The 19,356-nt window shown below is 39.7% G+C and overlaps 1 pseudogene; it reads right to left on the bottom strand.

Annotated features, from left to right (window-relative positions):
- The window catches only part of LOC133363638 (centrosomal protein of 135 kDa-like), a 38,193-nt pseudogene extending 22,020 nt beyond the window's left edge, over nucleotides 1-16,173 (bottom strand).
- Between the last annotated feature and the right edge of the window lie 3,183 nt (nucleotides 16,174-19,356).

Here is a 19,356-nt window from a genome sequence, read left to right as displayed (position 1 = left end):
AGGTGACCCTGGAAGGGGTCCCTGTGAGAGAGGAGACCCCGGAGATTGGAACAAACGTGGAACAGGAAAAAGATTTGGAGTCTATGGACTTTAGAAACAAAATCTATTGTTTGGAGACACAGGAGATTAAAGACATAGGGGTCCTTGTGAGAGAGGAGACCCTGGAGACTGGAACAGGGGTCCCTGTGAGAGAGGAGACCCTGGAGACTGGAACAGGGGTCCCTGTGAGAGAGGAGATCCCGGAGATTGGAACAAACGTGGAACAGGAACAAGATTTGGAGTCTATGGACTTTAGAAATAAAATCTATTGTTTGGAACTCAATGTTATCTCTGAAGAAATTAATGAAGATTCTAGAGATAAAGTTATCAATGGCATGGATAATCTTCTGGACTGGAATGATGTGATGGAGCCCAATATAGAGAAAATCTATGGAATTAACTGCAGCCATGTGACAATGGAAAAACTTTCAAGAGATGACCCAGTGTATTTTGAAAAAAAGAACAGAGATATGATTTTACAGCAGTATTTCAGCAACCTATTCAGAATGGATGGCAAGAAAATATTTGGGATAGAGGTAATTCCCATCAGACTCTTACTATATGACTATGGCTTTGACAGCAAGATTATTATGGAATACTGATAATGGAAGATTGGATACTGAAATTACTGGACTTAACAAGACTACTGAAGATGGAAGATGGAAAATGGAACTAATAGGGATAATAGAACAATGGCTACTGAAATTACTGAACCTAACAGATTCTGATGTGATGGATTAATTGAAATGTTTATTTTGACTATGGTTATGACAATAAGATTATCATAATTAGTAATGAGATGGATTAATCGATATGCTTATCTGGAAAAAAAAATTGATAGATATATTTCTTAAAGAATTGAAACCTCTCTTTGACTTTTTGTGGAAAGAATAAAGTAATGTTTATGAGATTTGATGATTAAGTAAGATAACTACTGGAGGAAAGTGATTTTATAATATGACTTAAGAGACAGGATTGTTATATATTATAGACTTATAACTGATTTGATCTTTGACAAATGGGAAGTCAATATTTTACTCTTTATTTTTTATTTTTGTTTTTTTTTTTCTTTTTTTTCTTTTTGTTTAACTATTTTTGATTTTGTTTTTTGTCTTTGAATGTTTTATGATTTTGTCTTGTATGTTTTATGAAAATCTGAATAAAAATTATTGAAAAAAAAAAAGAAAATAAAATTCTGGATTGCACTACATGTGAAAATGTATGCTTCAACACTTTTTATCCAGTAAGTAAGCAAAACTTCTGCTTAGGTCATCAACTGATAAGCGCAGAGATAGTTAAGGACATCCCTTCAAATCCCATATCTCAAAATAACAAGTCTCCAGTGTCAAAAGATTCTTCCCAGCAAATTTGTTAGCTTATCTTGCTCTACCCCTTGGCAGATATTAGTGTGACTGTGCTATACTGGAGAAGTAGTCTAAAATGTCTTGGATAGTGAATTCCATAGTAATTCCAGATCCAGGATAACAACTTGCTATTAAGCCTTCAAAATGCAGCGTATGAACTCATCTTGCATAGAATGCCGCACCACCTAGAAAAAAGAAAAACAGAATTTCAAATAATGTAAATATCATTCATGGTTACAACCCAAACCTCCAAAGGCCTTTCCCACTGACTGATTTCAGTGGTAAGGATTGTTTGCCAAGGGAGTATGCATGTGGACCTGTCTCCATGGGGCAGTGTCTGTATCACAGGCATAGTTCTCACTGGGGCAGTAAATGTGTGTCTGGGCTGCTTTACTTCAGAATATAGGTGGGGGTTCAATTAACTATTCAATACAAAAATTTCCCTCCATTTAGAACACTAGCACATGAGGTAGAAGACTAGTCTAGAATGTTTCTCCCTGGCATGCTACCTTTCTAGTAAAAGGGAATGGGATGGAGACTGAGACATTCAGTTATGTAAGCCTGCTCCTACAGTCTGAAGTGGCACTACCCAAACACATTTTTACTACCCCAGTGACAAAGAGGCCTAAGGAGCATCTATCTGTGTGCAGACATTGCATATAATCATGTGTATGTGTGGACTTTATTTGCCCTTACTTGATTTTTTTATACGGTTTTACTGTGATATAGGGGTTTTTTTAAACGTGGATTCGCTATTTCTATTGTTGCTTTTGTTGCTGTTATCTGCCTTCGGCATTTGTTTTTCAGCGGAAAGCAGGGAGTAATGCAAACTCATTTAATAAACCTGGCTAATGTGTCTTCCCTCTATGGTCAAATGTGTCTCACTCTTTCTTAAACGTTCTCTCCCCCCCCCCATAAATACACCCAATCTGGATGTAGATCTATGATCTACAGAGTTCTACTGCCATGCTAAGGCTTTTTCTATCTCATTCATGTAATGTTCCACCCCGATCAAGAGACAAACCAAGGTCAACAAAAAATGTTTACACAATATTCACTAGGCTAGTACACCCTCATTTCGATTGTACTACCTGAAGTAGGTTTTCCTCCTCACATAGGTGTTTATCCACCTTCTTATAAAGGTTGTCCAATCCCTTTTTCACTTCCTTGCCAGGATACTCCTTTATAACTTTTCTTAGCTCTTGTTTATTGAATGCCAACTGGTAGCTCACTTCCTCTTCTCTCACACGTGTGCCACACAAGCTTCAACGCCCTCAAAGAAGTGCTGAAGTGAAATATTAAGTATTAATATTTAGGTATTAAGCCTAAAGTTGTTGGAAAACAGTTTTTCTATTGATTTCAGAAGTGTGACGGTGACCAGATTTCTTTTACTTACCATCAGAAGAGAGCTCAAGAGCCACCTAGATCGATAGTGGGTAACACATCACCCACAAAGCTATACATTCTCATGCCTGTGCCCCAGTGATACATCCCACATATGTAGCCTAAGCAGTTATTTCTGCTTGCACACATTGGTTAAGCTGGACTTTCCCCTCCCTAGGGCCATTGCATCATCAACTGATCTGCAGGAAGAATTCTGGGAGAGAGAAGAATGCATGCCAAGACTATCTCAGACCCTGCTCCAGCTGGCCTCCCCACAACAGGGAATTACAATACTATGGGAAGCATCCTAGTGCCTTTTTATAGGTTCATATTTCTCTGTGTGTTCAAATGTAGGGGTTTTTTTGTAAGTCACCTCTGAAGGATTTGTCTCTGGAGAGATATAAAAAAGCTGTAACAAATAACTTTTTTCTCAGCCCATTTTCAGTTATAAGAGAGTTACAATGCTAACTAGCAACAGTACCACACTACATCATGTGGATGATAGTCAGATCAAATTACCGCAGAGGTTGCTCACTCTACTCTCAGTAATGAGTAAAAACAAATGTTTAACAACCTACAAATTTGCCTTATCAAAACCTTATTAAATGCTGGTGATGATCCATGTTCTAACATGTTTGTGCCCCAGTGATACATCCCACTTATGTAGCCTATGCAGTTATTTCTGCATGCACACATTGGTTAAGCTGGACCTTCTCCTCTCTAGGAGAGAAGAGCTTCATCTCTTTTTCAAGAGAAAGTATCTTCCTGCATGAGAGTAGGTGTAACAAGAGTCTCCATTCAGTCCTCTTGTGGCAATGACCTTTGTGACACCTGTTTTTGTAAGTGGGTTTACTATCCACCTTACTTTCCATCACCCTATGCAATATAATATTTTGCAAGGGCAATAAGGACAGGTATATGCGGGTCTTCAGTACTAATTGTTTTAACAATTGCGGAGTGTATCTGATGGCATGTAATACTGCTTCTGCCAGCTGTGTTACACACACTTAGTGATGGATCCAAACCTTTAAAATAAGTCATCCTTCGGCAACAAAGAGCCATATCAATTGTCCCCACATTTAAGCATACATAAATTCCTACAGTGGTATTAAATTCCTCAAATTTGATTTCTATAATAGCACTCTTAACTGCATGGTGATATCACTATAAACTTTAAAAGGACAAGTTTGAAAGAGGGCCTTCACTTAAGATCATGGGCAACATTATTTTTGGGTCCCAACAATCTCAATGTAGACTAGGGAAAGTCAACATGGTGCCCTCCAGTTGCTGTTAGACTCCAACTCCCATCAGCCCTAGGCAGCATATTGCAGTCCAACAACATCTGGAGGGTACCATGCTTGCTACACCCAAGCAGACCTTCAGCTAATGAAGCTAGATTCTTACACTTTACATAGCTGAATATGAAATGCTTGCACAATTTTACATAATTATCCAGCAGTTAATGAGCTTTTGTCAGTGTTCTTGAATAGTAAGGAGTAATTCATGCTGATGTCTGAACCTAATGTCTTCTATTATTCAGCAAGAAACTGCAAAGACCCAAATTGGGAAAAGGTACACATCATTCACTAGATAACAATTAACCAAGATTATCTACCTAGAATACTTTACAGTTTTTCCCAACTTCAATACTGTTTTCCCAACGTTGAATACTGTTTTAAATTGTATATTTGTTTTAATGTTCTTGATTGCTGTAAACCTCCCAGAGAGCTTCGGCTATGGGGCGGTATACAAGAGCAATAAATAAATAAATAAAACTTGATCTTGCAGATTGGAACTGGTCAACATATGAATCAGGGATGGGGAACCTGTGGCCCCCCAGATGTTGGCGGACTCTAACTCCAATCAACCCCAGCCTGCACAACCAATAGTCAGGAATGATAGGAGTTGTACTCCAACAACATCTGGAGGGCCACAGGTTCCCCACCCCTGATCCGAATGAACATGGAAAGATTCAGAAAATGTAGTATTGGATTGGGGTGGGGGTAAGAAGAGAAAGAAAGGTCTTCATCTGCGTGGTTGGAGAATGTCCACAAAGCTATTACTTTTTTTTAAATTTAATTTTTATTAACTTTTTAAGAACAAATCATACATCAATTACAGCCTCCAAACATGAGTACTGCTTGACATAAAAGAAAAACATATAACCATAAAAACCTAAAATTCCCCCTCCCTCTTTGCTTCAGAATATTAAATTTAAATCCAGTACATATTAAAAATCAAGAAATTCTTAAAATAGCGTTAAAAAACAAATATTGGACATGTGTACATACAAATACAAATCTTGTGCCATTATCCATCTGACAACTTATAATTATTAAACAAAAACACATACAATTTTGGTGGAGGCTCCCTATCACGTTCTTTTTGACTTACATAAATTATAAATGGATACCAGGTTTTGTAAATGTTATCTTTTTTGGTGATACCTTATGATACTGTCAATTTGATCTTTAACTTTTCCATGAAAGCAAGATACCATGTTTTCCTGTACCAATAAACTACTGTAGCTCCTTGTAATGTTTTCCAGTGAGTTGCTATAGTGATTCTGGCAGCCATCAATAAGTGACCTAATAAGGTTTTGTAAATTATATCTTTGTTTATGCTTTCAAATAGATTCAACACAGCCAATTGTGGTGTTCTTTCTATTTGTTTGGAGATTACTATTTCAATTTCATTAAATATTAAAGTCCAAAATTTTTGTACTGAGGTGCATTCCCACCATATGTGGTGATAAGTTCCAGCCATTGTGCATCATCTCCGGCATCTGGGGAAATGCATCCGGTTAATTCGAGATGATGATGATGATGATTATTATTTATTAAATTTATATACCGCCCGACTAGCAATAGCTCTCTGGGCGGTGAACATAAAATAGCATAAAAATACAATGAATAACAAAATAATACTAAAATACAATCAACAATCCAATACAATAAACATTTTTAAAAGTAAATCAGTGTAACTTAAAATGCTTCAGAGAATAGGAAGGTTTTGACCTGGCGCCGGAAGGAGAGCAAAGTCGGCGCCAGGCGTACTTCCTCGGGGAGACTGTTCCATAGTTCGGGGGCCACCACTGAGAAGGCCCTAGATCTTGTCATCACCCTCCGGGCCTCCCTGTGAGTTGGAACCCGGAGGAGGGCCTTCGTAGCAGAACGTAGTGCATGGGCCGGTTCATATCGGAAGAGGCGTTCCGCAAGGTATCGTGGTCCCGTACCATATAAGGCTTTATAGGTTAATACCAACACTTTGAATCTAGCCCGGAAACATATTGGCAACCAGTGCAAGCTGGCCAGAACAGGTGTTATATGCTCGGACCGCTTGGTCCTTGTCAGCAATCTGGCTGCCGCATTTTGCACTAGTTGTAGCTTCCAAACTGTCTTCAAAGGCAGCCCTACGTAAAGCGCATTACAGTAATCCAAACGTGAGGTTACCAGAGCATGTACCACTGATGTAAGGTCCTCTTTACTCAAATAGGGATGTAGCTGGGCTACCAACCGAAGTTGGTAAAACGCATTCCTAACCACCGAGGCTACTTGAGCCTCAAGTGAGAGGGAAGAGTCTAAAAAGACTCCCAGACTACGAACCCGGTCCTTTAGGGGGAGTGTAACCCCGTCCAGGACAGGGTATATGTCCACCATCCGATCAGAGAACCCGTCCACCAACAGCATCTCAGTCTTGTCTGGATTGAGCTTCAGTTTGTTAACTCTCATCCAGTCCATTGTCGCGGCCAGGCAACGGTTCAGCAAATCGACAGCCTCACCTGAAGAAGATGAAAAGGAGAAGTAGAGCTGCGTGTCATCAGCATACTGATGACAACGCACTCCAAAACTCCTGATGACCTCTCCCAACGGCTTCATGTAGATATTAAAAAGCAGGGGGGACAAAACTGACCCCTGCGGGACCCCATATTGCAGAGCCTGCGGTGTCGAGCAATGTTCCCCAAGCACTACCTTCTGGAGACGACCCGCCAAGTAGAAGCGGAACCACTGCCAAGCAGTACCTCCAACTCCCAACTCCGCGAGCCTCTCCTTAAGGATACTATGGTCGATGGTATCAAAAGCCGCTGAGAGATCAAGGAGAATCAACAGAGTTACACTCCCTCTGTCTCTTTCCTGACATAGGTCATCGTACAGGGCGACCAAGGCTGTCTCGGTGCCAAAACCGGGCCTAAAACCGGATTGAAATGGATCTAGATAATCAGTTTCATCCAATAGCTCCTGGAGCTGGCCAGCAACCACCCGTTCCAAGACCTTGCCCAGGAATGGAACATTCGCCACTGGCCTGTAGCTGTTAAAATTGTCTGGGTCCAAGGAAGGCTTTTTCAGGAGTGGTCTCACCACTGCCTCTTTCAGACAGCCTGGGACCACTCCCTCTTGTAAAGAGGCATTTATCACTTCCTTGGCCCAGCTACCTGTTCCATTCCTGCTAGTTTTTATCAGCCAGGAGGGGCAAGGATCCAGTACCGAAGTGGTTGCACGTACCTGTCCAAGCACCTTGTCCACGTCCTCGAGTTGAACCAACTGAAGCTCATCCAACAAAACAGGACAAGACTGTGCTCCGGACATCTCACTAGGATCTACTGTTATAACTTGAGAGTCTAGGTCCTGGCGGATACATGAGATCTTATTCTGGAAGTGATCGGCAAACTGATTACAGCGGGCCTCCGATGATTCCATCATGTCCAGAGGGTTTGAATGGAGAAGCCCCCGGACAACTCGAAAGAGCTCCGCTGGGTGGCAAAGAGATGATTTAATAGTGGCAGCAAAATGATGTTTTTTAGCTGCCTTCACTGCTCCTACATAGAGCTTAGTCGAAGCACTAACCAGCGCATAATTGTATCCGTCGGGAGTTCGTCTCCATTTCCGCTCAAGCCGCCTCCTATCTTGCTTCATCGCTCTCAGCTCCGGAGTATACCATGGAGCTGTATGAGCTCTACACAGGAGAGGGCGTGCAGGAGCGATCGTGTTTACAGCCCGGGTCATCTCCGTATTCCACAGAGCGACCAGGGCTTCAGCAGGAGCGCCAGTCCTATCAGCCGGAAAATCCCCCAGAGCCCTTTGAAAACCTTCAGGATCCATTAGTCTCCGGGGGCGGACCATTTTAATAGGTCCCCCACCCTTGCAGAGGGAAGAGGTTACTGAAAGTCTAAACTTCAGCAAGCAGTGGTCTGTCCATGACAAAGGGAGTGTTGTAAAACTCCCCACATCCAGATCACTTTCCCCATGCTCAGTAGCAAAAACAAGGTCTAGAGTGTGCCCTGATACATGTGTTGGACAACTAACATATTGAGACAGCCCCATGGCTGTCATGGAAGCCATGAAGTCCTGAGCCGCGCCAGACAAAGTGGTCTCGGCATGAATGTTGAAATCCCCCAGTACTATTAGTCTGGGGGACCTCAACAATATATCCGAGACCACTTCCGCCAGCTCAGTTAGGGAAGCCATTGGGCAGCAAGGTGGGCGGTACACCAAAAGGATTCCCAGCCTGTCCCTCTGGCCCAACACAAGGTGCAAACACTCCAGGCCAGTAACTGAATGAACATGGTGCTTGATGAGTGAGATGGAACTCTTATAGACGACAGCAACCCCACCTCCCCGACCCTCAGATCTACCATGATGCTGAACCAAGTACCCCAGTGGGCAGAGCTGAGAGAGACCAACTCCTCCCTGCTCACCCACCCAGGTCTCGGTTATACATGCCAGATCGGCTGCCTCATCCACAATCAAATCGTGGATGAGGGAGGTTTTATTATATACCGATCTGGCATTTAATAACAGCAACTGGAGATCTGAGAGTTGGCTGATAGGACTACCAATGACCTTGCGGGTGTGGGAAGGACCGGAACAAGGCACAGCCACAACATGTCTGGACCACGTTCCCCTTACCTGGCACGTCCTTCTCACAGCGCCATACCTTCCTTTGCCCGTCACTACGGTAATTGGGGCCCCCTCAAGTCTCCCCGCCTGATGGATAAAACTCTCTCTGAAGCACATAATACAACTAAAATATACAACAATTAAACGTATAAAAACAGCCATATATACAGCCATATATACAGCATATAAACATACACACTCACTCAGACATACATTCATATAATCAGGCACCCATTCATCTCAAATTGCATCAACACACCAACAAAAAAGAAAAAAAAGAAAGAAAGAAAAAGAAAAGAAAGCGGCAGCACAGCAGCAAGAGCAGCAGCCTCTCCTTCCCTTGGGGCGATGGTTTCTTCTTCCTGCAGGCACTGGGTCTCCCAGGCCACCTCAGCCAGCCGGCTTATGTATCCCTCCAAAGAGGGACAGGTGGTAAATCAGTCCTGGCTGGCTGGGTACCTGGGGAATGGTCCTGCCAGGCAGAAGTCCCTCTGGGAAGGGTGGTGGAGGTGGTGGTCCCGTGGTGGAGGTGGTGGTCCCGTGGCGGCGGCGGCGGCGGCGGCGGCGGCAGCAGCGGCGGCGGCAGCAGCAGCAGCAGCAGCCTCTCCTTCCCTTGGGCGATGGTCTCTTCTTCCTGCAGGCACTGGGTCTCCCAGGCCACCTCAGCCAGCCGGCTTATGTATCCCTCCAAAGAGGGACAGGTGGTGAGAATCAGTCCTAGCTGGCTGGGTACCTGGGGCATGATCCTGCCAGGCAGAAGTCCCTCTGGGAAGGGTGGTGGAGGTGGTGGTCCACGGCAGCAGCAGCAGCAGCACAGCAGCAGCAAGAGCAGCAGCCTCTCCTTCCCTTGGGCGATGGTTTCTTCTTCCTGCAGGCACTGAGATAGATGTATCAGTGTTAAATACCATCTGAGGGCTATTGTTAAAATGGTTTATCTTATATGACTGGAGGAGGTTTTCACCAAGGGTTTGTTCCAAATCTTTTTCAATACTTCCTCAACATCTACTTCCCAATCTCCTTCCCATACTCTTTTTAATCCTAACAAGTTCTCTCCTTCTTTATCAAATAAAAGTTGGTAAATCTTTGAAACAATTTCCTTGTCCCTGTCTCTTGCTGCCAATGTAATATTTTCAAAAGGGGATAAATTTGCCCTTCCTGCTTCTTTAATATTAGGGCAGTGGATAAAATCTGCTTTGTCTCAAATGTAACCAATGAATTTTTCTCTCTCTCCAGTGCTGTTGTAAAGGCCTGTTGTGTTATTGGAGATCCATTAACATAAAAATCATGAAGACAGTATAACCCCTTCTCTCTCCACTGCTGCCATGGTAAGTATCTATTACTATTATAAAATTATGGGTGAAAAAAGAGTGGTGTCATGGGTGATGACTTGGATAAAATATGTTTTCCCCATCTTTACGAGAGCTGACGTAGAGTATTACCAAAGGGATTTTCTCCTAATTGTTTTAACAAAGCTTTTGAAAGTCTCCTGAAGAGTATTACCCCCAGAGCTATCATAAAGATAAGATGATATAATTGATTGGGATCAAAATAATGTTTTAAATGTGGAATTCCCTATCCCCCCTTTTTGGACTGTCAGTATAATTGTGTTTTCTTAATTTGGGGCAATTTTTTGTTAAATATAAATTGTTCAATTTCTTTTTGCTAAATCTTTAGTTGTTTTTCCAGAATATATACAGGGAGTGTATGAAATAAAAAAGTAAACTTAGGTAGCTGTGTCATTTTTATTGCGGAAATCCTCTCTGATAGGGAGAGTTGCAGCTTAGTCCACTTATTCATATCAGCTTTCAGTGTATACCAAATTGGTCTGAAGTTAACCATAAACAGTTTATTGAGATTTTTGTGTATTTGTATTCCCAGATATCTCAGCTGCCTTGGGCATAAATGAATGCCCAAAGCAGCCGATAATTGGCATTATGTCTCTGGAGGTAGGTGAAAGTACATTGCTTCCAATTTTGTTAGACTGACTTGTAGGCCAGATACCCCTGCAGATTGCTCTAATTCAGTCTTTAATGAGTGCACTGCTTCCAGAGGATAGGCCACTGTAGGTGCCATGCCTTCAGCATACATACTGAGCAGATGTGTGTCCTGATCTATCTGTATCCCTTTTATATTTTTGTTTTGTCTTAAGTGTTGTGCCAAAGGTTCCATCACCATCAAGACAGGAGAGGAGAGAGAGGACATCTTTGTTTCATTCTTCTATGGATTGTAAATTGCAGGGAGTCTCTGCCATTTATTCTAATCACTGCTGTAAAAGGTGAGTACATTTGATTCAAAATCGTTAAAAATCAATTTCCAAATTTCATTCTTTCTGGCTACCTCAACTAAGAAGGGCCAATGCACACAATCAAATGCTTTATATATGTCTACAGATAAAAAGGCTATAGAGATGCCATTAGATTTGCTGTAACGGATTTAATTTAATATATGACATATCCGATCTGCAATTTGTTTTCTTGGCATAAATCCTGTTTTGATCTTCATGAATTAAATTTGACACTATAGTCTTTAATCTATTTGCCAGCAAGGATGTGAATATCTTATAATCATTATTTAGTAATGCTATTGGTCTGTATGATTCTACCATTGAAGGGTCTTTGAAGGGTTTTGGAAGCACTGCAATTCTAGCTATTTTCCATGTTTGAGGAAAGAGGTCTCCATGGAGAATTCTATTAAATAATTGTACCAATTTGGGGGTTAAAATTTCTTTAAATTTTTTATAAAATTCATTAGTAAAACCATCTGGCCAAGGGGATTAATTGGACTTTAAATGGCCAATTATTGCATTTATTTCATCTGCCTTTATTTCTTCTATTAAGGTCTCTCTCTCCTCTCCTGTTAAAGTGTGAAGACCTGCCCAATTTATATGTGTTTCAGCTGCTGAATGGTCCTTATACAGATTGGAGAAGAAGTCTGTAAAAGCTTGTCCGATAGCCGGAGTTGTCCAGACTCTAGAGGCATCTGATTTTTTTTATTATATGTATTGTACATTTTTATGTTTACGCTTTAATCTATTTGCTAATAACCTTGACCTTTTGCTACCATGCTAAAAAAACATTCTTTCTTGAAAAGCACACCAATTGATTTTTTGTGTTTCAATCAAGTCAAATTCATTTCTTTTTAATGTAAGAGTCCTATATGTCTTTTGTGACCCAGTGAGACCATATTGTTTCTGTAGCAGTTCAATTTCATTTTCCAATGTACTGGTCTGTGCTCTGTTTAATTTCTAAACCTCAGAGAGTTTCTTAATGCATATTCCCTGGATGACTGCCTTCATAGCTTCCATTGCATACCTGAAGCAATTTCTGGGGTTTCATATTCTTTAAAATAATTTGTCAGTGCTTCTCTGATCTTATCTCTGCTGGATTGTAAGGTAAGCAACCAAAGGTGAAGGTGCCATGAGGGCACTGTCGCTACCGGTTGAGAGAGTTGCAATGTGGCCAATACTGGAGCATGGCCTGTAATCTTTATTGCTTCTATATCAGCATTTTGCACAAGAGAAAACAGATTGTCTGAGAGCAATATACCATCAAGTCTTGAATGAGATTTATAAACTGTTGAGAAAAAGGTGTGACTATGATCAGTCAGGTGTAATTCTGACCGCACTTCTTTCACATTGTAGTGTTGCAAAATGCATACAAATTGCATATTTTGGTTCACTCTGGCCATTTTTAAATTTCTGTCCAGTTTTGGGTTTTTTGAACTTTCTGAGGTTGTGGCTTTTAAATTAATATTAAAATCTCCACCCAAGATGATATTTCCCAATTTAAATTTGAAGAGCTTCTTGAAGAGACTTGCAAAAAACTTTTTTTGTCCTTTATTGGGAGTGTATGTAGAGCCAAAAATAAATAGTTCTTTTTCATCCAATAACCCAGTTACAAATATAAAGCTATCTTCTGGATCTCTTCAAAATATTTAAAAACGATTGCCACCCCACGTGCTTTAGATGTGCCCCTGGCTAAATATTGGTTTCCAAAATAGGTATGTTTTAACAGAGCCTGATTTTTTGGGATTATGAATTTCTTGTAAAAATAAGACAGTAGGGTGCATTTGCTTAACATATGAGACTATACACCTTCTTTTAATTACATGTCCTAAACCCTTTACATTCAGGGTCACCACTTTTATATTATTCATGTCACTGGACTTTTATCAAAGAATATATGTAATCTAACCACATCTAAAATAATGTAACTGGTTAACTGACAAATCATTTCAATCTGCAGCAAAATGCCCACCACATTACCCAAACATCCCCTGACCTCTTCTTCCCCAACATCACTAATAATCATTTTTTTCAAAAACAATAAAATCCCAATGAAACAAAAATGCCCTCAAAAAAGGTTCAGTTAGGCTAGTCCTGATATTATAATCAGGCTAGAGCTTCTGCCAACTGGCTGAAGCTTATTGACCCGAAGTGCTGTAAGCACTATATTAATGGGGAATGGCTGCTATAAAACCAAAGCAACTACATTTAATACCCCCGTATTCCCTCCCCCCCCCAGAGTAGCCTTCTGAAAAATTAAGTTCAAGTCCATGGTATGAGAAATCATCCCTTCCCATGACCCTTCAATCTGACCCCTTGGCACTCAAGTTTATATATCCGTAAATAGATAAGGCTATCTCTTTTTGTCTCTTATACCTCCGACCTCCATCCACTCGATAAGGGGGAGAGATTATGACAAAACCTGTTTCTTTATAAGGAGAAAACATTTATGTGGAGCGTGAAGTGCTGGCTCTAGCTGTGTCTTGTGGTATTGGAGGTTGTGATGATTCCCCTTACAGATTGCCACGCTTGCGCTGCACTCCCCTTGCATGTTGCTTTTCCCATCTCGCTCCTCTGGCCATAGAAAAGTCTTGCCTTCCTTTGTCCGTTATTTCTTCTGCCTAAAACTACAGGCTGTTCTAAGTTGTATGCTGTAAGTAATTCCTGAGCTTCTTTCAATGTAGATGGTGAAAGAAGTTGGCCATTACATGGTATTAGCAACTTGAATGGGACATCCCAAGGATATCTAATGCCTGCTTTTTGAAGGGCGGTTGTTATTGGTCTGAAGTCTCTGCGTCTTTTCAAAGTCCTGCAGCACCATAACAGTTGTGTCCTTATAAAACAATTCTTTCATTTTTTTTACTTTTTGCATGAGTTCTTCTTTTTTAGTTTATGTTGCAAAGCATACTATGATGTCCCTTGAAGTGGCTTTGTTTGAGGGTTTGACTGCTAGTGCCCGGTGAGCACACTCCACGTTTGATGGTGTGAGTTCAAATTCTGGGATAGTAGTGGCAAACCAGGTGGCTATATTTTTTTTCCAATTAATTTTTATTCAAATTTTCAAAATCAAGACAATACAAAAAGAAAAACACAAATTAAAACTAATACAATAAAAAGGAAAAAAAAGAAAAAAAGAAAAACTTTTGACTTCCGATTTGTCGTAGTTCAGCTATAGGTCTATAATATATAACAAAACTGTCTCTTGATAAATTATAAAATCACCTTCCTCCAGCAGTTATCTTAGTTGGTATCAAATCTCATTAACATCATATCATTTTATTCTTCTACAAAAAGTCAAAGAGAAGTTTCCAATCCTTGAGATATATGTCCATCAATTTTTTTCTAGATAAACATGTCAATTAATCCAACTCTTCAAGTCTATTAAATCCAGTAATTTCAAATCGCTCTTCTTCCTTTATCCGTGTTGATTCCATCTTCCATCTTTACGCACCCAATAATCTTGCTGTCATAGTCATATAATAAGAGTCTAATAGGGATTTCCGTCATCACAAATATTTTCTTGCCATCATTTCCGAACATATCACTGAAGTATTGTTGCAGAACCGCATCTCTGTTCCTCTTTTTTACAGAATGCACTAGCACATCTCTTGAAGAGTTTTTCATTGTCACAAAACAGGAATTAATTCTGTAAACTTTCTCCATTTCAAGTTCCATCAAATCCTTCCAGTCCATGAATTTTTTCGAACCGATGATATCTTTATCTCCAATCTCTTCACCAATTCCTTCAGGGACAGCGCTGAATTCCAAACAGTAATATTTGTCTCCAGGATCCATCACAGCCAGGAAATCCAAATCTTTTTCCAAGACCATATTTAATCCAATCTCCAGGGCTTGAACCTTCCCTTTAATTTTTCTTTCATCCTTTTTTAATTTCCCAAATTTATCTTTGTTCTCCTTTCTCATACAATCCTGAATTTCTTTCAGCTCCTGTCTCATTTCACCAAATCCACTTATCATCACTTGTCTGTTATCTCTGAATTCTTGTTTTATTAGCTTAATCTCATTCATTATTTTCTGAAACATATCTAAAGAGAAAGTCCCTTCTTGTACATCCATGATCTCAACCACCTTCTTGATTGTCATTCTTAAAACCAAAAAAACCCACAATCCCTTCAATTTCCAATGTCCCAAGCAAATAACAGTTTATTTCTTTATCCAGTTACAAAGGAGTTAATCTTTCAAGCCAGCTGACGTCACCCTCTATACAAGACGAACTGCCTTATCTCTTGTATGTCCAAAAGTGCCAAAACAACTTTAATTCACAGCATCCAAATAATTAGTAGCAGGAAGAATGAGCAGATTCGTCAAAAAAAAAAAGTAAACCAGAAAAATAGTCCCAGACATATATTACTCAAAAGTCTTATAAATAAAAAAAAATTTTTCTCTCTTTAAATTAGAAACCCCTCAGCCGTTTGTAATCTTTATAATGCTGAATTCCATGCCAGCTTTTTGCAATAAAAATAAAGATAGACTATTTCTATTTTCTTCCCCTTAGCTCCGTGAATAAAAGAGAAAGCTATGACTCACCCAGGATTTCTTAATTGCTGATTCTTTGACAAATCTCTTTAGCTGTATTGATAACAAAATAATGAGAAAGGACAGGAGAATGCTTCCCTGTTAATCCGTTTTTCTTTGAAGAAAAAAAAATGGCTCACTTAATCAGTTGAGCTGGTTGGAAATCCTAGCTCCGTCCGAGCTGCTGGAAGACCTTCTTTCACAGAATTCCAGCCTCCAACAAAATGCAACAAAGCTCTGTGGAAAATCTCTACGTTTCTTCCTTATCCAGAAGAAATCTTCCCCAGTCAAAAAGCCCTTCTGACTGGTTTTTAAACTGAAAAAATTTCCACCAAGACGGGAGCCCGTCCCAGAGGCAGCACAGGCAGAGCGATTCCTCCTGGGAAGTCGCAAACCAGGTGGCTATAAATGATGGGGAGTGTTCCTCCACCCCTTCTTTAAGTCCTCTGAAACGAATATTCGAGCGATGTGCCTGATTTTCCAATTCTTCCAACTTGTTTTTTCTAATTTGATTTTCACGTTTTAAAATTAAAACGTCCTCTGCATTTGTTAAACCCAAATCTAAAGCTTCCAGCGCGGAGGCTGCTACATTATCAAGTCGCTCACCAAGTACCTCGATCTTATCTTCCAAAGGCTTCAAGGCTGTATCACAGCTACCTTCCAGATCCATTTTCTTTTGAAAGCAGTGCAATAGCCCCTGCTTCCTGTTGTCCTCAGCTGGCTGGGCACCATATTGTCTACAGTGGGCTTTTTTGCTGTGCTCGGGCTATCCATGTCTAATGGCTTAAAATAGCCCATTAAATCTCCTTCTTTATTTCTAGGAGGGGTCGGAAGCATTCCCCGAAGGGTTTGAGATGTTTTTTATATTAATGTTTAGAATAATTAGTGCCAGGTTGTCATAAGGACAAGAAAAGGGGTGGGGAGTTTAAACCATACTGAGCTCCTTCGAGAACAAGCAGGTACAAATGTAGTAAGTGAATTAAAAAGTGTGGAGCTCACCTTAAGTATCCACTTTGATGGAAAGCTGAATTGAAACTCTTTAAGATAACATACATTAAAAAAAGTAGGTTGGAATGGTTCTGGATCATAACCATTACGTGAAATTAAGTCCCACATATAATTCCATCTACTAAATTCAGTTTCAAGGTTAAAGACATATGAAGCCCACTGGACAACCTAAGTTAGTAGATGCATGAATGAGGACAATACTAACAATATGTTTTTCTACTTATTTTAACGTATCTTGAAAGTAATATTTAAACCATAATACAGCATTACAAAAAATGCATCTAAAAATTTTACCTTCCAAAAGCTGAGAACTAACATTTATGAAGTCAACCTTCTTTCTAATATAATGCTGATTAAGTTTCCAAATACATGAAATGAATGTGTTCTTTTCTGCTATACTGCTAGCAACCCATTTGTATACCTTGTCAAAATGTAGATCAAACTCGGGACTTTCCTGAAAAACAGGCACAAAACAGATGGCAGCAATAATAATACATTTTCAATACAATGGCTTAGATCCTAACTAAGCTTCAGCTGGTGGAAGCATCCATGAGCACAGTTCCACACATGGGTGTCCCACCAGTGGAAGGCAGGAGGAGAAGGTGACTTGCATCGATATCCCCTTCCCCCTGCAATCCCTTGAATATCTGCTCTAAAGGGTTGGGGAACTCTCTGGAGCACAATGAGATGTGGTGCAGAAGGTTACAGGAAAGATTGGTGAAAAATGCCAGTGGGAGCCTCTCTGTTCACAGAGGCCTTGTTAGGATCCAAGCCAATACATTTTATAACAAGACAATGTTATTCTAAACTTCATTATTATAATTATTGATCATCAAGAGCATGCCAGGTGCTGCACACAAAACATAAAAATGACATAGTCTCCACCCAAAGGGGAACAAAGATTTAATACTTCTATAGGAAGTTAATAAAAAATACTTTTGAATGATAATTATCTGTTTTGAATTCAAAAATACTGCTTTTATAAGCAACACACAAACATGTCAATATCCAGAATAAGGATTCTGAGTGATGCTTGGTTTGATTTTCATGGTCAACATACAAAAAGAAAATTCTTGTTTAGTACATGAAACAAACAGGAAATAACACCTTCTCTCCAAAGAAGGTTCTGTTCTGTAGAAGTTAGATATACAATTTGATTCTTTTATATACTTCCTCTGAATTAGGTCTGAGTTCGCTAGGAGTTACTCACAAGTAACTGTGCATAAGAGTTAGCTACAGTTAGCAACTTGCCAAAGGCATGACAATATTTCACAAATGAAAGTTGTATTTAGTGCCTGTGTCAAGTGCAGATTTGCAGTACAAGTCATTATAATGAAGACTTACTTTGATGGCATCCTTGGTATAAACAACAGCAAGATCTCGAAGCACCCATGCGGTCTGTCTCTTGTAGAAATCTCCCTTATCTGATTTTTTCACTTTTACTACATTCACCTGCACTGGGCATTCAGTTGTCACTGTTAAGTACAGAACATAATTAATCTCCACAAGAACTAAGCAGCAGTATAAGATGGGGAAATGCCAATTTTCGTACAGTCACATATGAGAAATCCAAGAGCAGATCCCGTTTACTTTGTAGAATTCCATAAAATATGAATTGTAATACATTAAAATACAATATATAAGAAATAAAAGAATCAATAAAAATACAATTAAAAACAATTATGAATATTTAATGTGATGGATGTGCCGTCTTCCACAGACATGTCACAGACCATCTAAATGAAGCTCATGGACCACTGTCTGGGAACCCCAACTTAACCTTTATAGGCAGAATTGTACAAAATAATAGTCAAGAAAACAGCAGCTTTTTTGCAATAAATTTAATTACTCCTAGTGTACATCATGGCCAGAAAAGATAAAGAGAAAATGTTTGTCAATACTTAAAACAAAAATCACATACCTGTGGTACATTAAAAGCAGAGCTTGGAAAAGTTACTTTTTTAAACTACAACTCCTATCAGCCCCAGCCAGCACGGCCACTGGATTGGGCTGATGGGAGTTGTAGTTCAAAAATGTAACTTTTCCAAGCTCTGATTAAAAGCAGTTTCTCTTCTTTTTCCCTGCTTTGCAAACATTAACAATACTTAGCAAACGTTCATCATTTGAAGATATCCCTCTGTAAGGCTAGTTTGATTGTAGTCATTTTCTCTGAGCTGCTATGGGCAATGATCACCACATTAAAGAACTTTTCTTAGTGGGCAAATGTTCTATTTTAGTTCCTCTACAAAACTCTAGTTTTCTACAAAGCAAGTTTTAATGGTCTTTGATTAAATACAATAAAGTGGCTTGATTAAAGAGCAAAAAGTAGCATAAATGTGTTTGCCAGATTTAATTCTGAATGCCACAGCACATATTATTCTGAAATGCACTGCATACATCCTTTGCATAAAGTATAACTATCCAAATGCTGGACGCTTACAGAAGTGAAAGTATATTTTTCATTTTTATCTAAGGGTGCTTCCAAACATGGATGATTTTGTAACACCCTATCGTTGTTCTGCTTTAAGCTGAAAGTAGGACAGCAAATCTGCTTCTAGACTCTAGGAATTGAAACAACATTTTGTAGCCAAGTGGGCAGCACTCCTTTCTCCAGCTCCCATTTTTTTGAGGGGTGCAGAGTTATATATTATCTCTTCCTCATGCCACTCTTGAGCATGATTCCTGCCCCTCAGACATGCAAAGCAATTTAGAGAGAGGAAATAAATGGCTATAAATGCAATGCTATATGGAAAGGGAAGGGTTAATGTGATAGAGTTGATTCCTAGAAAAGAAACATATACCATAGAAGAAGAAATGGCTAGCACAATCTACACAAGGCAAAACC

The sequence above is a fragment of the Rhineura floridana genome, chromosome 9 (genome assembly GCF_030035675.1).
Source record: "Rhineura floridana isolate rRhiFlo1 chromosome 9, rRhiFlo1.hap2, whole genome shotgun sequence".
NCBI classification, from domain to species: domain Eukaryota; kingdom Metazoa; phylum Chordata; class Lepidosauria; order Squamata; family Rhineuridae; genus Rhineura; species Rhineura floridana.
The sequence above is the reverse complement of the archived record's forward strand: the minus strand, read 5'-3'. Positions and strand labels throughout refer to the sequence as shown.